The sequence below is a fragment of the Lycorma delicatula genome, chromosome 1, assembly GCF_047948215.1.
Source record: "Lycorma delicatula isolate Av1 chromosome 1, ASM4794821v1, whole genome shotgun sequence".
Lineage (NCBI taxonomy): Eukaryota > Metazoa > Arthropoda > Insecta > Hemiptera > Fulgoridae > Lycorma > Lycorma delicatula.
The window spans coordinates 219589036-219609179 of NC_134455.1; positions in this window are offsets into that span (position 1 = coordinate 219589036).

Here is a 20144-nt window from a genome sequence, read left to right on the forward strand (position 1 = left end):
AACAAACATGGTCGTATGATGTATCAATTTATTCATTTTCAATGTCATTTTCAAGAACGTTGAAAACGATTTTAATATTTAAGTTGAATTTTTTTTTAGTACCAGATTTGAAATTTACGGTTTTAACCTCAATTTTATATTATCTTGTAATTATAAGTGGGATTTTTCCAATATGTCATTTTAATAATTTATATTAATTATATTTTATTTATAAGTAGCTGCGTGACTGAAAAGTCCTACAACTGTGTTGCCAGGTTTTTTTTAAATCAAACTGCAAAAATAGTAAATGTTTATGTATGTTTTTTAAAGTTTAACCTCTTTAAAAATTACTCTCATAATCTAGCATCTAAATTCAATCCCATCTGACATGTTTCTGTTGATTTTAATCAATCACAAAAATAAAGATAAGGACCAATATAGCCAACTCTAATCTCAAGGTTTGCCAACCGGGATGTAACAAAAATATAAGTTTAAGATGGAGTTAATTATATGCTAACATAAAGATAGACATACTTGGACTTTTTAATGCTTGATATTTAAATTAGAAACAAAATGATTAAAAAAACTCAGTAAGGGTTGCATAACTTTCCAATCATATGACGTTTTTAACTTAAAATTATGCATTATTAAAAGAATAATTGCTGAAAAAACGCAAAATTTTTAGTAAAAATATTTGATTCCCTTGCTTGAAAACTACCTAAAGTTACATTTTTGAAAACAGTTGCAAGTTGAAAAAGAGATATAAAAAATTATTATGAAATTTCAAATGAAGTTGAAAAAGAGATATAAAAAATTATTATGAAATTTCAAATGAAGTTTTTTCAAATCTTAAATCGGGTCTCGTGCCACCCTTTTTGTTTTCAGGAATAATCTGTATTAAACATATAATAGATTATGATTATAATTTAATCTCATTCATTAATAAATCATTAATAAATCTCATTCGTACAATAATAAACGACGCGAAATAAAGAAATTACAAAAAACTATATTTCTTTGCCCGATCAAAGGAGTACTGTAATTTTTTATTAAATTTTATGTTATTTAACGATATACTCACTCGTATTTTCTATATAAAATTTTATATGCTTAAATTTTTATTATTTAAACGATTTTTTCCCTTTAAAAATTCTAAGCATTATTATTATTATTATTATTATTATTATTATGCTTACAGATAATTATTATTATACTATATAATGAACGATTACAATCGTAGTTCAGTTGAACTGTTGCTGACTACCGTTGGATGACCAGACGGGGCAGGTCACAATCATCCACACCACCACAAAGTGCCTGCCGCACATCCTACGCGCCAAGGTGACATCAGTGCCCTCCGTCTGTGAGGCCACTTCAAAAACAATAAAATAAGTCTGTGTTGCCTCTTCTACCACGTTCACAGCCGTACGGGCACTCGCTTAGTCACATCGGGCTATTCCTCTAAGACATCTGGGAACATTTCAACCATACCGGCTAATCCATCCATATAGCTTCAGCTGTCCTTGATCTCCGTCTTTGTGTTCTATTTTTACAAACTAATTCACTTAGTTCTTTAGTCTGAGAAGACAGGACACTGAATGCGAGGCATTTCCTCCTCTTCGCCCTCCTGGCCAGTTAATCCTCTTCTGCACTGGAGACCGTATTTGTTGCTTCCTCCATCCGGACCGGTTCACTAGAATCCCGGCCAAACCTACCAACCACGGTAGAGCCCACAGTTGCCGTCCTAGGTTTCTTTTGCTTCTCCGCACTCGCAGGGGTAAATCGCCGCCGTCTTTCTGATGTTTTCTCACTGGTAGACCCTTTATCTTCTCGACAGTAGAAACAGTCGTGAGAGGAGGCGAAAGTCAATCTTACACTCATTCAGATCACAATTATCTCTAAGTTCCATGTATTGGGCCGCAGCTTGTTACTGGCGACGCCGAGACCAATCTACCTGCACCATCTTCCCTCTAGCAGCCTCCAGTTGTTTAACAACCATACGTCGATTAACTTCGCGGTCAGTTCTAGCCCCACTGCCAAATGACAATATAAACTATAAATAAATTAACAATTAATGAAATCCACTTACCAGGCATGTTGATATGAACTCACCGTGTTTGAGAAATTAACTTAAACTATATAAAATAATTTAATCAAGATAGTTCGAATTTAGAACTTCTATACCACGAATGTAAAGAAAAAAATTAACAGTACAACAGCTGTGTTGCTAAGGTAAATATCCCTTAACAACCGTAGGCTGATTTATAAAATAAAATCCGAAATAAACACCGTAATTAGCTTAAACAACAAAACGTTAATAAACGCAAACAAAACGTTAAATTAAATGAAATTATACGAAAAACTAACAGTATATAAAATCACGGGTAACTAAAATTAGCCCGCAAAGCAAACTAACACAAACGGAACTAACCTAAACAAACGAACCAGAACGAAAAAAACAAAAAACGCAAGAAAACTAAAATACCAACGAAACAACTACTAACGAAAATAAATAACAAAACATAGACTATGGACTGTAAATAACATTAATCGAGTTTAACATCACATTCATTGTTTATTTCTTACTCAGAAGTGGATCGCACAAACGTGTATTATGCATATTTAAAGTTAAAGTTAGGATTTGCACGGCGGGTATAATGTTTATTAATGGGGAAAGAAGAATCCATTTAAAATATGAAATTAACTACGTAACCATATTAAAACTAAGTATTGTAATCTTAACAAAAAATCTCTTTTCAATATTTAAAAATAAGGATTTAAAATATTACAGCAAATTTAATTTACGAAAAAATTGGATATAAATTAAAATTTAAAATGAAATTAAAATTAAAATATTAAAAAAATATAAATATTAAAATAAAATAAAAATATAAAAATTAAAATTCACTTTTTTAACGTTTTTTTTTTTGGGTGGGGTATTTAGGGGCAGGGGTCGGAATTGTCAGAAATGGCGTGAAACGCCTAGAAACGGAAGGATTAGACCTGGCGAAGATTGTTTTTCGGTGGGGGGGATACATTTTTGGGGGTTTTGGATTTGAGGTCAGGAGATAGCGGAGGCTCGGACCGGTGAAGATCCAGGGGGGTTTAGGTCTGGGACGAACAGGATGTCAGAAATATCAAAAAAAGTGATCCCCTTGTATTTGTTTCTGTGAGGACTTAGAATACATTTCGTGTTCGAGACATCGATACGCCGACTAGCCGCCTCACAGCAAAACGGTCTTTGAGGAACATCATTGTGGTCTTCTCCGAGCTAAACGACGTTTTATGTTACTGACCCTGTAGCTCGTGTATCCCGCATGCTTGAGCGGCTTTGAATTCAACCTCCTTCCACGAGACTCCCTCGTCTAGCAGCCAGCATAACCCACGATGCGATACCCGCTGAGCAGCCTCAACCGCAGAATAGAATCAAACTCCAACACTCACAATAACTGACCAACACACTCCCCTGTGGACACCCCTTTTACTTTTTACAGTATCTTCCCCAACTCATGGCTGCCGATGAATTCGTTCCACCAAAACAAAAATCCGACGCCCGTCACCATACCTGCTTAGGTGGGCAACTCACCTTGTACATTATATAGCTGCAAATTATGTTGTGCGAAAAAGCCCTTAATTAATCCCCCGCTATCATCGGTGAAGCCGCTATGCCACAAAGTGACTTAGCGTTCACATCCGCACAAACAGGGAATCGACTGGCACCTGAGAATCGTAGGATTTTATACCAGACCTCAAGATGACGGTCAGCAGGATCTCTATATTGAAAATATGAACTTGCAACATACAGATGCAAGTTCTGATCATCCGCACGGAAAACAACGTGATGATCGTTTGTGAACTGTCGAATAATTGAGAACTGGCGTATCGAACTCGCCGCATGTCCCTTTAGCTCGAGTATCCTGCAAGCTTCAGTGGCTTGGAATTTCAACGTTGTTACAAATTCCGCCAGTTTGAACACACAGCTGAACTGTGTAATCATCTGTTGGTAGTGTGCATCCACTTTGGGGATGAGAGTCATAAACGAGAGGAGTAACCTAAGAAGTCGGAGAGCCTGACTTGTGTTAACTGCAGACGTCTTCGGAAGGACCATAAGCACTCTGTAAATAGTAAGTATTGTGCGCGTTATAAGTGGACTCTCATAATGTATTACAATTTAGTATCGTTAGATGGTTAAAATTCGGCAATTAATTGCGTAGGGGGGTTACATTGCACAGATTGAACTTGGCAAGATCGCCATGCGTAGGGGGTTGGATGTTGTCTTGTTGCAGCATCCTATATTGTGTCCGGTGAACTGCCAAGTTTTTCTCGTTGGAAATAATTTATTTTGGTTCTGTTAGCATGTCTTCTGCACTGTGCACAAAGTAACTTCATTCGATAGTTCGCAAACGATCATCACGTTGTTCCCCGACGGGGAGTCTTATTCTTTAAGACTTTGGGGGTTGGCATCCCCACGGGCCTAGCCTCCGCAGCTTTTCTTCCCACTATACAATGAGCTGCGGAACACTTTACATTTTACACATATACTACACCAAGAACACTACATAAATTACAACATACACACATACACAATTACACAACAACAACCTACACTGATATTTCTTACATTTACACTCGGTGGTGTTGCGACATCTTACGAAACGCAACCGTAACCCAAGGTGGGAACAAATCGTGCCGATGGGTGAATGGCTCTACGTAGTGAGTCCCGAACGATGTCCTCTGGGCACCAGGGCGAACCCAGTTGTATTTAGCTCTAACTCCAGTACGCGTGCGCTCTGCTGGAGTGGTCCATTTTTCGCCGGTACTCGTGGGACCAAAATTTCAGTTCCAACAATTAACACAATGATGGTTGGTGGCCCATCTGAAAAAACCACCAATTCAAGTCTTGCGAAGAGACCTCGATCAGCTTCGTCTGACGAGGATAAAAGTCCTACAAAAGAGAAAGATTCAAAATATAAAAATATTAGATTCGTTGTTCTCAAAAATAGTCAGGAAGGTGGCTCCCTTCAAAAGGTCTCACCGTTTTTAATAAACAAAACCATAACAGGTGCAAGTGGCTCCCCGAAGAATATCAGGAAATTACGCGACGGATCGATTCTGGTTGAAACATTCAACGATGAGCAGAGTCGATCTATCTTACGTCTCCGTAATATGGGTGGCATAAATATAAGCGCAGAATGCCACAAAACGCTAAATACGAGCCGGGGTGTAATTTTTTGTAGAGACCTTCTGGATATAGATATCTCTGAAATAGTTGACGAGCTGTGCCACCAAGATGTTGTTGAGGTGAAACGTATAATGAAACGGCAGAACGGAACAGAAGAACCGACACCGTCTCTTATATTAACATTCAGTCTCCCTGTTCCACCAGAAAAGATCAAAGTGGGTTACCTCTCAGTTCGGGTACGACCATTCATACCCAACCCACGGCGATGTTTCAGATGCCAAGGTTTTGGTCATACTACAACATCTTGCACGAAAACTGAGATCTGTTCTCGATGTGGTAAAGAAGGTCACAACGACACTAACTGCGAAGAAAGTGAAAAATGTGCAAACTGCAGTGGTCCACATACAGCCCGCTCCCGAGATTGCCCAACTTTTAAAGAAGAAAAGGCAATTCTCAAAATCTGTACGGAGCAAAAACTATCTTTTCCGGCTGCACGTAGAGAATATAAAAAGATAAACAACTCACGGAACCTGGTTAAACCAGACGTATCTTTTGCCACCGCTACAACTAAACAAATTCCTACAAATGCTAATAATCAGCAGTGCGGATCCTGCAATGAGCTTAAAAAACTTGTTCAGATGCTATCTGATCAAGTAGCTTCACTTACAGCCACTATCTCAGAGCTGACAAAAATGAATAAAAAGTCCTCCATCGCAGCTAGTGAATCAAACAGTATGATACATACGAAAGTTCCTATTCCCAAAATCGTACCGCCACGAATAGCGACTATCACAGCTGGCAGTAAGCCACCTAATAAGCTCCCCATAAAGGGAACCCACGTAACTATCTCTTCTGGGATGTCAACTACAGCATCCCATTCAAATAAATCTCCTCCACCATCACCTTATATACTGGAGGATATGGTTGAAGAACCACCCGACCCTAGGGCATCGGAGTTCTTTAAAATAAAAAATTCAAAAAAGAAAAACCGAATCACGTACAACTAATTTTTATATAGTTTCCGAAATTTATTTTTTTATTTGCTTTTTACACTTATGAACATTATTCAGTGGAATGTTAGAGGTATTCGGTCCCGCATTGAAGATATTAGAGTACTGGCGCACACACATGATCCACTAATCATGTGTTTCCAGGAAACTCACCTCCTACAACATGACCGAATTACATTTAGAGGATACTTCTGCGAGAGATACGACTGCCTAGTAGACAGTAGGGAGAGTGGTGGAGTAGCGATTTTCATGAAGAATGGGGTGTCAGCTACAAGAATTCAACTAACCACTGTCATTCCTGCTATTGCAGTAAAGGTCACTATTCCCTTCAAATTGCATATCTGCAATCTGTATCTCTCACCGAACACTGTGTTCAGTGCTTTAGATGTCTCAAATCTCCTTACACAAATACCATCTCCATCGTTAATAGTAGGAGACTTCAATGCCCATCATATTTCCTGGGGCTCAACCTTCTGCTCCACTCGAGGAAATATGATAAACAGATTGAGACAAGATTTTGACCTTTGCCTACTGAATAATGGATCACACACATTTATGTCCTTATCAACTGGTGCTGTATCTAACCTTGATCTTTCCATATGCTCACCGAATGTACTCCCTCATTTTAATTGGTCGATTTGTGATGACTATCACGGCAGTGATCATAGACCAATTATTATTAGTTTCGGTGTAGACTGCGAGATTAAAAGAATGCCACGGAGATGGATTGTTGAAAAGGCAGATTGGAACGGATACTGTAAAGCATTCCAATCTCAGTATGACGATGGAGCGAACATCCTCGACCAATATTCTTCTTTTACGTCCATGATACTTAAGAATGCCAACAGATATATCCCACAAACATCGGGTAATCCTAGACGTCCTTTCGTTCCATGGTGGAACGATGAATGCAAAATTGCTATTAGGAATCGACGGCAGGCACTACGTAAATTTAATCGTAGGCCCACAACAGAACATCTAAATTTATACCGCAGGGCCAGAGCGGTGTGCCGTCGAGTATTCTTGGACGCTAAGAGGAATTCATGGACGAAATACGTGAGCACTATTTCACGCACTACTTCCACGTCTACTGTATGGAAGAAAATTCGTGCAATCTTCGGATCACCGAAACAATCTATTCTTGGTCTTATTGATGAAGGAGAACTCCTTTCATCATCCTCGGAAGTGGCAAATAGTCTAGCAAAATCTTTCCGCTCGGTGTCTCTCACCTCATCATATAATAACGATTTTCAACGGTACAAGATACAAATGGAGGTGTTGTCGTTAAACATTGGTGATTCGGTTGGTGAATTAAACACTCCATTCGTATTTAAAGAATTGTTACATGCACTTAAAAATTCACGGGACACTTCCCCTGGACCGGACAACATTCGCCTTTCCATGCTTTCACACCTTCCTAATTCGGCACTACAACAACTTTTGAATATTTTCAACGGTATATTCTCCGAACAAGTCTTCCCACCTGGCTGGTCAGAAGCATTTATTATACCAGTACTAAAACCTGGTAAAGACCAAACGAACCCCTCAAGCTATCGCCCTATTTCATTAACAAGCGTGTTGTGTAAAATAATGGAGAGAATGGTAAACCGCAGACTTACATGGTACTTGGAGAAACATGGCTTTCTATCTCCAGAACAGTGTGGTTTTCGACAAGGACGATCTTCCATTGACCATTTAGTGTCACTAGAAACAGCCATACAAAACGCTTTCCTCAATCGGCAACACCTCGTCTCTATCTTCTTTGATATAAAAAAGGCGTATGATACAGCCTGGCGACGTGGTATTCTTAACACTCTCCAAAAATGGGGAATCAAGGGCAATATGCTTGCTTTTATCCGGGGATTCATAAATCACCGAACGGCTCGTGTTCGTGTAGATGATTCGCTCTCAGATAGTGTCATCTTGGAGAATGGAGTGCCCCAAGGTAGTGTATTAAGTGCCACCTTATTTTCTGTAGCCATAAATGATATTACCAAATGTGTTCAGGCTCCTGTCTCATGCTCTCTATTCGCTGACGACTTTGCTATCTACATTGCAAGCCGTTCGGCACCTACAGCAGAGAGACTACTGCAGAACACTATATATCACCTTGAAGCTTGGTCCAGGATTACTGGTTTCACATTTTCATCCGAAAAAACAAAATGTGTAGTTTTTTCTCGGCTGCGAAACCCTTCTATTCCGCAAATTTTTCTGAACGGTGAGACTATTACTATCTCTAATTACGTTAAGTTTTTAGGTTTAATTTTTGATAGTCGTCTTACTTGGGTCAAACATTTAAAAGAATTGAAAACAAAATGTTCCAAAATTTTAGATATGATGCGAGTCCTTACTAACACCAAGTGGGGAGCCGATAGATCATGTATGATACATTTTTACTATTCCTTTGTTCGCTCCCGTTTAGATTACGGTTGTGTGGCCTACTCATCAGCTCGTCAAACCGTGCTTAAAATGCTGGATAGTGTACATCATGCTTTCCTTCGGCTTGCTACAGGCGCGTTTAGATCAAGTCCTGTCGCAAGCTTACTTGTAGACTGTGGTGAACCATCACTTTGGGATAGACGAGACCAGCTCTTATTATCTTATTTTGCTCGTCTCAGAGGACAGCCAAATCACCCGGTTCTTGAGTCAGTCCTTAAAAATCCTAATCTAGGAAAGTATGAGGATCATCCACGACGTACTGCACCTGTAGGTATCCGTACCTGGCGTCTGCTGCAACATATAAATGTTGACACACCGTCATTCTTTCCTATGTACCCTTGCTCATATCCTCCATGGGGAATAAACCTCATAAATTTTAATTTTGACCTGACTACATGTAATAAACAATCAACACCATCTATCGTCTTTCAGCAGATGTTTCAGTGTGTTCTCTCCAAGGCGAAACCAGACGCGGTTGTATACACTGATGGATCGAAACAAAACGATACGGTTGGGTGTGCTTTTGTTGTCAATGAGAGAACTTATATGTTTGGTCTCCCCAGTATTACGAGTGTGTTTACCGCTGAACTATATGCTATAAATAAGGCTCTAAACATCATTAACCCTAAATATAGAAAAATTCTTATTTGCAGTGACTCGTGTAGTGCTCTCCAAGCCTTAAAGAACTTTTATTCCAAACATCCTATCGTCATTGAAATTTACAACGCAATCGCTGAGTTGAATAATCGCAACACAGAATTAAGTTTTTGCTGGGTCCCTAGCCACGTAGGGATTCCAGGTAATGAACATGCAGATGCCGCTGCCAAAGAAGCATGTAACCAGCCTCCTTTCACCACCCGAGTTGCTACTTCTGATTTCATAAACTATGTAAAACAATTATTAAGAACAAGGTGGCAAGGTGATTGGACAGCTACTGTCGATAATAAACTCCGTCAGATTAAAGATTCTGTGTTACCATGGAACTCCTCATACAGAAAACCCCGGCGTGAGGAAGTAGTTCTCTGTCGATTGCGGATAGGACACACGAGAGTCACACACGAGTACCTGTTTACAAGAGGACAACCACCTCTATGCGCAAGATGCAACTGCCGCATGACTGTGCGCCACATACTCGTGGACTGCATATGTTATGCGGCATTGCGTCGTAAATTTAAATTACCTGGTAACATCCGTGGTATCTTGCGTGACGATAAGGAGGTTTTAAACCGGATGTTTATATTTTTACATAGTATAGGGTTAATGCAAAAAATTTAATAAGTATGTGTTCTTTCGTAATTGTATGTATTGTCCTATGTATTGTTTTTGTTATCCGAGTAGGGAGCCTTTTACACTCCCTATCGGATTTTTTTTTTTTTTTTTTTTTTTTTTTTTTTTTTTTTTTTTTTTTTTTTTTTTTTTTTTTTTTTTTTTTTTTTTTTTTTTTTTTTTTTTTTTTTTAAATTCGTCTGTGATATTAGTTGTAAGATTTTTGTGATATTAGTTTTAAGTTTTATCTCCTTTTTTAGTTTTAAGTTTTATTTATTTTTAATGTGATAGATTTTAACATAGTTTTAAGTTTTATTTATTTTTAATGTGATAGTTTTTAACATAGTTTTAAGTTACATATTAGTGTTTTTGTTACCCGAGAATGGGCCTTTTACACCCATTCCGGATTTTGTTTCTGTGATAGTAGTTTTAAGTTTTAATTTTATCTAAAAAACTTAAATTATTTTTATTTTTATTTTTATTTTTATTTTTAATTTTATTTATTTATCTATTTATTTATTTTCAGGGCGATGATAACGTTCAACCGTTTTTCGCCCAAAAAAAAAAAAAAAAAAAAAAAAAAAAAATCACGTTGTTGTCCGTGGGGATTATCAGAACTTGCATCTGTATGTTGGAAGTTCATATTTTCCATATAGAGATCCTGCTGACCGTCATCTTGAGGTCTGGTATAAAATCCTACGATTCTCAGGTGCCAGTCGTTTGTGCGGATGTGAAAGCTAAGTCACTTTTGTGGCATAGCGCCTTCACCGATGATGGCGGTTAATTAATTAAGTGCTTTTTCGCACAACATAATTGCAACTATATAATGTACCAGGTGAGTGACCCACCTAAGAAGGTATTGAATAACTGGCATTTCTTCCGCCACCAACCCATTCGGTCGCCCTAGAGCATAGACCAAATGTCAGTGCCTAGACCAAATGTCGTTACCTAAAAGCTCCTAGTGAGCTACCTATCAGCGTGAGCGGATTAAGCAGGGTGCTATTCACCACCCGTTTATGTGTCCCAACCGCTCACTTGTCAAACTAATCTAGAGCGGGGAGGCACACTCCTTGTTACTAATTACTAAGTCAAAAATTAAAAAAAATAAAAGTTAATAAATAAAGGACAGCAATTTAGGCTGTCACGCCTCGGTCGCTGTATGCCAGCTAGTGCCTGTCCACCATTTAAAGCGCTTGTATCTGCCTGGTGGCCAGCCATTATCTCAGGAAAAACTTCCCACAGCGGCGCTATAGGAATCAGTAATAACCCAGATTAATTAAAAACCTCTAGCGATGACGGTTGAACAATGCAACCTCATCGAGGAACTTCCACACGGTACGACAATGCGGCTCTCACCACACTGACTCGCCGTTTACGAGCGGCCAGTTTTCCCCCTGACCTCTAAGTTCAAAGGTGGCCCGGTCTCTGCCCCCCCCCCCCCAAGAGCAGGGAGTCGAACATCATATGCTCGTTCGACTGGACCTCCCCGCAGACACACAACTCATCAGCCGCTAGGCGAAACCTAAACAGATATTGCTTCAAATCCACACGGTTGGTGAGCACTTGGGCACCCGCCGCCCTTAAAAATGAATTCGAGGCATACCATCCCCCAGATCCTGTATAAACCTATACATGGATCTTCCCTTATTCGTGGTGTGCCAATCAAGCTGCCATGCTTCCATCGCGAGGCTCCATAGCCTCTTCCTCAGGCGGGAAATGAGCAACTGAACGAAATTTAGACCGGGTGCATTGTGATAGCCGTTCCGCTTCGGTTCTGGCCCGGCTCGAAATCCCAAATGCCTCAGCTTCCCGACCTCTTCGCAACTTCCACATGGTTGCCCGAACTTTCACCACTAAATCGATTAGGAGAGCCTTTCCCAATACGGTGGTAGCCTGATAGGAGGTTGTTTTAAAAACTCCAGTGCATATTATTAAGGCTCTGCGCTGGGCACTCCTTAAATTTTGAAGCAGTGCTCTATTTCTATCCAACCTATGCGCCCAAATTGGCGCCGCGTATGCGATCATGCTCTCGAAGACACCTCGGTACACCAAGTACATTTGACGGCCCGACAGCCCGTAATCCTTCTAAGTTTGTGCATCACACAGACAGCGTCCGCCGCAACTTGCTTAATGTGGTTACTAAAAAGCAACTTATCATCAAACAAAACACCTAGGTACTTATGAACCCTTACTCGGTTGATTATATAGCCTTTATGCTTAATGTGGGGGTTACGACAACTTGATAATTGTCTGCGCCCTGCAGAAGCCCAAGACGAAGTTTATCGTCTTAGGCACAGAAATCTTTAAATTTTGTATGTCCATCCAGCCCTCGGCGGTTGACAAAGCCGCCTGCGCCTTATTCTCTAGCTACGGTCGTGAATTACCACGAACTAAAAGGAGACAGTCATCGGCGAAAGCATGGGCTGTGACCCCTTCTGGGAATGTCAACCCCAGAAATCCGTCGAACACCAGGTTACACAGCAGGGGGCCGAGAACGTAAACCTGCGGGCTTCCCCTGGTGACGGACTTTTCCACAACTAGGTGCCCATCCTTAAACAGAGCCGTACGGTTAGACAAGTAGTCTCTTACCACGGCCTGCAGGGCTTCGGGAACATTGCGGCGTTCCTATTCATAGAGGACAGAACTCCAACACAAGGAAGGAAATGCTGCCTCTCTGTCAATAAAAATAGCCAAAAAGTATTTGCAGTCGGCGCTTTCCACCTCGGCAACAGCATTTAAGATGCAATCCTCGGTGCCAACCCCTTTCATGAAGCCATATTGGCCTCGATTCAGAAAACAGTTCATATCGATGTTTTCCCAGAGCCGTTCCACAACCAGCTTCTCCAGCAACTTACCGAGGACCGGCAAGAGGCTGATGGGCCAATAACTACTGACCTCACCAGGATCCTTTCCAGGTTTTAAGAGCACCCTCACCAAAGCCACCTTCCAGCAAGCCGGAAAGCAGCCGCAGCTTAGGCACCCCGAGAACAGTCTGCCAAGCAGTTCTCTTATGTCAGGCAGCAGATGGTGAAAAATATCCGGGTCAAGTTGGTCAATCCCCGGTGCTTTCTTCAATGCCATTCGAGAAACCGCTCGGTCTATATCTTCGGGTTCCACGGTCCGAACGCCAGGGAATGGTGTTTCACCCGCCCTGACGCCGATTTCCGCTTCACCCTCCAAAGCATCTGGAAACAGAGTATCCAGGAACGCCTGGTAAGTCGCCACAGGTGTTAATGTGTGGTCACGACCACCAAACCACCCGCACCGAACACTGGACAACACGTGCAACGGCTTCGGCTTGTAACAAGTCTTTGCGAGCTGCCAGGGATCGCGTTGCATCTTGCGCATGGAGTCCTTCCAAAACTCAGCGCACACGTGGTTGACGATGGTCCCCGTTAGGGGGCAGCGCTGGTACCTTATCCGCGCGGATCTCACTCTTGCGCGCAGCACACTTAGGTCAGAGGACCACCATTTCTTGTCGGGCATCCGTCTGCGTTCCACAGACAACCCCCCGGGAAAATGGGGTCATGACGGCTCCAGGCACGCTTAGATCAGCGGACTGGCTGTTTATGATGGGTCCGTCCATTGGACTAGGCCGCCGTAGGATCTCATAACAGCCAGTCTTGATAGCCCGGCCGATTAGCTCCGCCATCAATTCCACCTTCTCCCTACACCCCATGCGTCACTGCAATCCCTGCAGGGCAGCATCGCATACACGCCTCAGCCTGTGTCGATCCAGGCCCCTTAGGTTGTAGCGACCTGGATTTGGTGTCCTTAGACCGCCCAAGCAATATCATAGGTTATAAGCCTATGATCGGTCACACTGGCCTCAGGCCAGACAGTCGAACTGTCTTCCGAAGCAAGTCGCCTGTCACCAACGTGACGTCTATGTAACTCTCTCCCAGTTCGCTGGAGAAAGTTGGCGGCTCTTCCGCATCATTAATCAGGTAGAGGTGGCTTCTGCTGTTCGAGACCAGCGCCTCTGGGGTCTGTGACTGGTGAACCCCAGGCGGTAGACTTGGCGTTTGCGTCCAGAGCAACCAACACTCTGGTGCCCGGGAGACCGTCCAGAATCCCACCCAACTTCGCCAGCAAGTCATCGATACTCCATTCAAGCTGGAAGTATCCCGACACAAGTACGACATCGAGCGTACCTCTCTTGATCCGCACGACGGTGAGTCGCTCGTCAGACCACTGGGGCATCCAGAAAACACCCAAAGCGTCACAGCTTACCACGACCGCAGAGAGTGGCCTTCCCCCAGGAGAATAAATAACTTTCCCCGTGCCGATCGATAGGGTGGAGCCGACCACCCTATCCGCGACCGTGTACGGCTCCTGGACCAAAAGGATCTCGAGGTTGTACTCCTCAAGGATCCTCATGGCTTGGCTCGTGGCCGCCCGGGAGTGGTACAGATTAATCTGCCCCAGGCGCAGGCGTTCGAACTGGTGAACTATGTCCCCAAGGGCTTCCTGCCGTTCAAGCGTCGCCATAGGCTGTGTTGTTTACAGCTCTCACCCGGGCTATCTCGTACGCCTTACACTGCCGACCTCCTACCCGGTGTCCAGCATTGCTGCCTTTCACCTGGGCGCAGGTGGCGCACTTCGGAGGTGACGACTTGGCTGCCCTGTGCCCCGAAGCGGCACAGTGGTCACACATCTCCTTCTGCACACGGCATCGGAGAGCGGTGTGCCCAAAGCCCTGACATTTAAAGCACCGGGCTACTTGAATATGGTCGACAACCCTACAGGCAGTCCACCCAAAGAACAATCTTCCACCGGCCACTAAGACCTGTCGGATCTTTGGCGAGGTCTCGAGTACCCAGTGACTCTTCACGAATTCCTTCCTCCCCAACTGCCGAATCACCTTGGATTCCCGAAGGAAGTCCTCGACAGCCATATCCAACACAGGATTTTGGCTGTGAATCGCCATAAGGATTTCGGGCTCCTCTACCCGTGTTGCCTTCGGCATGTCATAAATCAATATCTGTGGCTTACGCTCGGCTAACAGCTGAGCCTTCAGCCCGTTCTTGGCTAGAACGTCGGCCTCCAGCAGTTGCTTAGCCTGCTGCTCATTTATGACCTCCAGTACTACACCATGATCCCTGGTTTTAGTGACCCAGGAAACTTGGAACCTTTCTTTCCGCGGGTCCAGGATCTTTTTAAGGGTTAGCTCCGTCATAGCAGACGAAGCCGCCTGACCAGATTTAACTGGGACCACCAGTTAACAGTGGTCCGCTTACTTTTGGCCGGCGCCTGTGCTGGCAGCGGCGGACCTACCCGCTTAGGCTTAGGCGCAGGCGCGGCAAAGGAGATCGGCTCTTTAACCTTCTCCTCTACCCTCTTAATGGATTTGTGGAGCTCGCCGAAAGCTTCACTCGTCACTATCCGGTGAAGGGTGAAGCCCCGAACTCCCTCCACAACCTGGTCTTCCTTGCCGGACAGTCGACTAACGACTGAATCCAGCGCAAGGTTTGCACCCTGGAGGCCTTCACACTTTAAAGCCAGCCCGGAAACCATCAAAGTACATTCGTTCAAATATGAGTCCACCAACTGGCGTAACTCGAGAGCATCTCTAGACTCCTTTTTTGAGGAGATCTTGGACCATTCGGCCCGCATCTCCTCAATCCGCCCTATGCTTCCAGCCCCAGAGGTCATCTGTTTTTCGACAGGCTTCCCCTCCGGAACCTTAGGCCCAGGAGCAGACTTATACGCCTTCGCTTTCCGTCTTCCCCGACTTCGTAGGGTGCCGTACTTCTGACTTGGCGCCCCCCTCATTGCCTGGTCCTTGCTACACGGGTCCGGCTTTCGCCTTCACCGCACCGCTTGAAACCGCGGTATCTCGCAGGATTTTGTGCGATACCGCTTCGCTCGGGCGCTCCACTACCCGGGGGACTTCCGTGACCTTATCGGAAGACCGGGGCCGCGGCGGCGACCTGCTAATTGACCTCCTCGGCAAGAAGGGGTCACCGGAGACCAGGTCCTAGGCCAATCCGACCAAGTTTTCCATACAACCTCCCCCTGGTTGCTCCATCGCTGTACAATTAATGATACACCAGCTGCGCTGCCAGACACTACAACCACAGCTTGTACGAACCTATCACCTACCATAAGACTCAGGTGAGCGTTCAAATCTTTATCCTCGACCGGACCGTCTGTTCAGCACCCTACTCGAGGAGTCAAAAGCTAAAAGCTCCTTCCACCGGCTAGGTCGGAGCGAAAACCGCTTCTCGAACCTGCCAGAGGATCTAAAAAAGTTTTAGGCCTCACCAATATTCAAAGGAAACGTCCTTATTTAGCCAACAGCAGCACTACTGCAACACACTACGTCGCCGCTTCGTCAACACTCCACAGCAATGCAGGTTGACTAACCGTTGCTGATGGTTGTCAACCTCGACGACGAGAACGTAGAACGCTGAACTTGCAGAATCAATTTAATTAGCACCAGTTGTAAAAACACAAGTTTACTATAAGTCACTATACCTAAGAAGGTATAGTGACGGGCGTCGTATTGTTTTGTTGGAACGAATTCATGGGCAGCCATGAGTTGGGAAAGATACTATAAAAGGGTTGTCCGCAGGACAGTATGTTGGTCAGTTATTGTGAGTGGTGGAATTTGATTCACCTCTGCGGCTGAGGCCGCTCAGCGAGTGTCGCATCGTGGCTTATGCTGACGATGGTCTCCTGCTGGGCGAGGGAAGCTCGTGGAAGGAGGTTGAATTCCAAGCCGCTCAAGCATGCATACTCACATTGTAGTAGTTAGACTTGTGGGCTTAAGTATTGGGTGATGATATATTTGATTCATTAATTAATAAATCATCAGAAGTAAGTAATGACATATTACTTAACATTAAGTATTCTTGCATAAAAGTGGAATATTCCCTTTTAGGATTATAACTGTTGCATAATCTTTGTTCCAGGTATAAGAACCTATTTTTAGCATTAATGAAAGAATCACCTAGCCAGAGTTTATCGGATTTACGTGGTAATGAGATGATAAATCTGCTTTGTTTGTTCCTCCTAGTGATATGAAGTTGGAATTGTGTTTCACATGTAGAAGTTTCATTAACTGAAACATCAGAATCAATTTCATGAATTTTACAAAAATTTTTAAGTATAGTTGAATGTGTAAGTTATTGTTGCTGGTAAAAAGGGATGTAACAGTATTGTTTTGTTTAAATTTAGTAGGGAGACAACTGCTAAGAATATATTCTAGCTTAATCTCTTGAATAATAGGATATCTTGGATCTCAAATAAATTTATGAGGTAAAATAAGATAAAATTGGGCTCCATTAAAATATCAATGTTGTTTAATATGTTAAATTTAGGAGCTGCAAAGAATAAATTTTGAGGTAGATTAAGATGAGAAGTTTCAAATGTTTGTAATGGAAGGTTATTTGTTATGTCTGACAAAACAGCACAATGCACCTTGAATGAAAAGTTTTTGTATTGCAATGTAAGTACTACATTATAATCAGATTTGGCTAATGCATTATTTATGCCTGAAGTATTATTAAGTTGAAGTTCCAATTTGCAAGCAAACTTATATGTGCAAAAATTTAATTGACTGCCTGAGTCTAACAAGATTCTACACAAATGAGAATGACCAAAAACGTTATCTACATTATACAGAGCAGTAGAAAAAATTACATTTTTGTTTAATTGTGAACAATAGTCATTATTACTAAATTTATCATTACTTAATTTAGAATCAATTTTATCAGTATGGATGAGTGTGTTACGTCTTTGTTGACATAAATCATATAACTTATTTGAGTAACATTGATTGTTACTATGACCTTTGTGAAAACATATGAGACAATTATTATGTTCTGAAGAGTCTCTTTGTTCATCATTGGATGAATTAAAAAATTCTTTGCATTTTTGTAATTGATTGAAATTACAAAACAATCTTTAATGTTAGATCTAAAATAATAACTAATTTTATGTTGTTTATGAATCTTGTTAACATTTGAAGTAAGATGTTTGCGATGAGATTTAAATGCATTGTTGTAATGTTGTCTTTAATATTTCCAATACTGAATTGTGAGTTTGTAGTACTTAAAAAAATTCTAGGAACTCTTGAAAGATTAGACAACCCTTATTTGATCATCTTTCCTTTCCTTTCGTAATGTGGTAGTATTATAATCTAGCTTTGTTAGAAATTGAATTACAATGGATGCGAATATGTTAACTGGAAGTTGCATTGCTTGAAGTGAGTTGACATATGAAGAAATTTTTAAAGAATTTAGATAAAATATCTAATGATTCTCTTTTTAAAAAATGTATTTTTAAAATGTGATCTGCATTAAAATATGCAATCATAAATTTATCAAATTGTTTTATCAATAAAATCTAATGCGATTTTATAATTTTCATTCTTTATTGGAAGATTTTAATAATTGCTAAGGCATCTCTTAGCGATGTATGTAAATAATGTAATTTTTAAATATTTGTTAAATCTTTTCAAGTATGGATTAAATCATTAAATATATTAAAAAAGTAAGATCATCCAAGAATGTCACCTTTAAACAATGGTAAATTGAAAGGTTGCAATTGTAATTGTTTAATAGTTGTATCTGCAGAATGTTCTTATAATAATCAAATTCTTGTAATGGAGGCCTTAATTGATTTTCTTTGTAATAATAAATTTGTTATTTTTCCATAATGATAACAATAACTAATATGGCCAAAAAACAAATTAAAACTAAATTACACAAATAATATTATACAGATAACGGTGTTAACATAAATTGCGAACCCAGATTCAATGTAGTGAACAAATATTTTCGTTCATTCATAATTTAATTATTATTGAAGATATCACCAATGAAAATTGAATCTGCCAAGCTGCAATGTAATTTATATTATATATATATATATATATATATATATATATATATATACAATATTAGAATTTCACATAATTATTTAATTATCTGGTCTTATTCATATTTTTTAATGATCCAGCCTGGAGAACCAAAATTAATGTACAACAATTCCAGTCGCGGAGTAATTTGTTGGTTGTGTAAACTATACATTAGGTAATTGCCAGATACCAAAGTATTGTTAATCACTTCCTTTATTTACTTTAAATTTACATTGAGTTAATTATTACATTATGTTACAATAGTTCACATTCTTAAATATATATTAATATGTGTTACTGTGTTACTTCATCAAAATTTTAAAGGAAAGTGAAAATTATACTATTAATAATTCTAACAATGATTAAGACCAGCTGGTTCATTAACAAATAAAAAGAAAGATGTTTACATTTAAGCAAGAGGACAAAGAAAGTAAATGAATTTGAACGCTTGTATTGATTGTAAATAATTCATGGCGAAAAGCAGTGTGGAAAATTTTTGTAGCAGATGAAAGTTGAAAAAGTTTCAAGGCTGGTAAATTACTCCAGATAAAGTTGGAAATTTAAATATAAACAGAGAATATTGTAATTACATTCCATGCATAATGGCAGAAAGCTGAGTGGAAGATAAGTAGCTGGTGGAAAGTCTCAATGTTTGGAAAATTTTGAGGAAATTTAAACCACTAAGGTGATTTTCCCCACTGCCTGTTACTGTTACACTGCCTGACTACTAACTTCCTTGTCACCCCCAGTATAACCCAGATCTCCTACTCTGGGTGACTGTGTACATGTTACCACAAAAACAGTGCCATGCTTTCACCGTGCAGTGTATGTGTATGCTATGAACTGTACAAAAATTACTCGGTGAGCAAAACATTGCTTACTGTTTTAAACAGCCTGTGTGAGGGAACATATGAGTGTATGAACTGAAATCCTTTGGTGGGGACTGTATGCTGCATGCGCAATCTGTCGATATTAATGATAATGAGTTTATCTCATTTTTCTGCATTCCTTCAAAAAAAAACTTTTTTATCATGACACACATTTTTTATTTTTCATTTCTTGATTTGGCTTTCATTATTAGATTTTTGTTTTTCATTTTCACCTTTTTTTTATATAGAAATAACTTAATATAACTAATAACTAATAGTTACTCACATTTAAAAAAAAATTAATAGTTGCCATTCAATGATCTATACTTGTCAATAATTAATCAATTTTTTTTTAAATATTTAATTAAAAATTTCTTTATAAATATAAGTAATTTAATTTTATATTACACCAATAATAGCAAAAAAGTTAAAATATACATTAATACAATATTTCCTAATAGTTTTTTGTGTTGACTAAGTAAATTAATTTTGTCTGAAGAATATATTTCTACACACTACTAACAAATTATTCT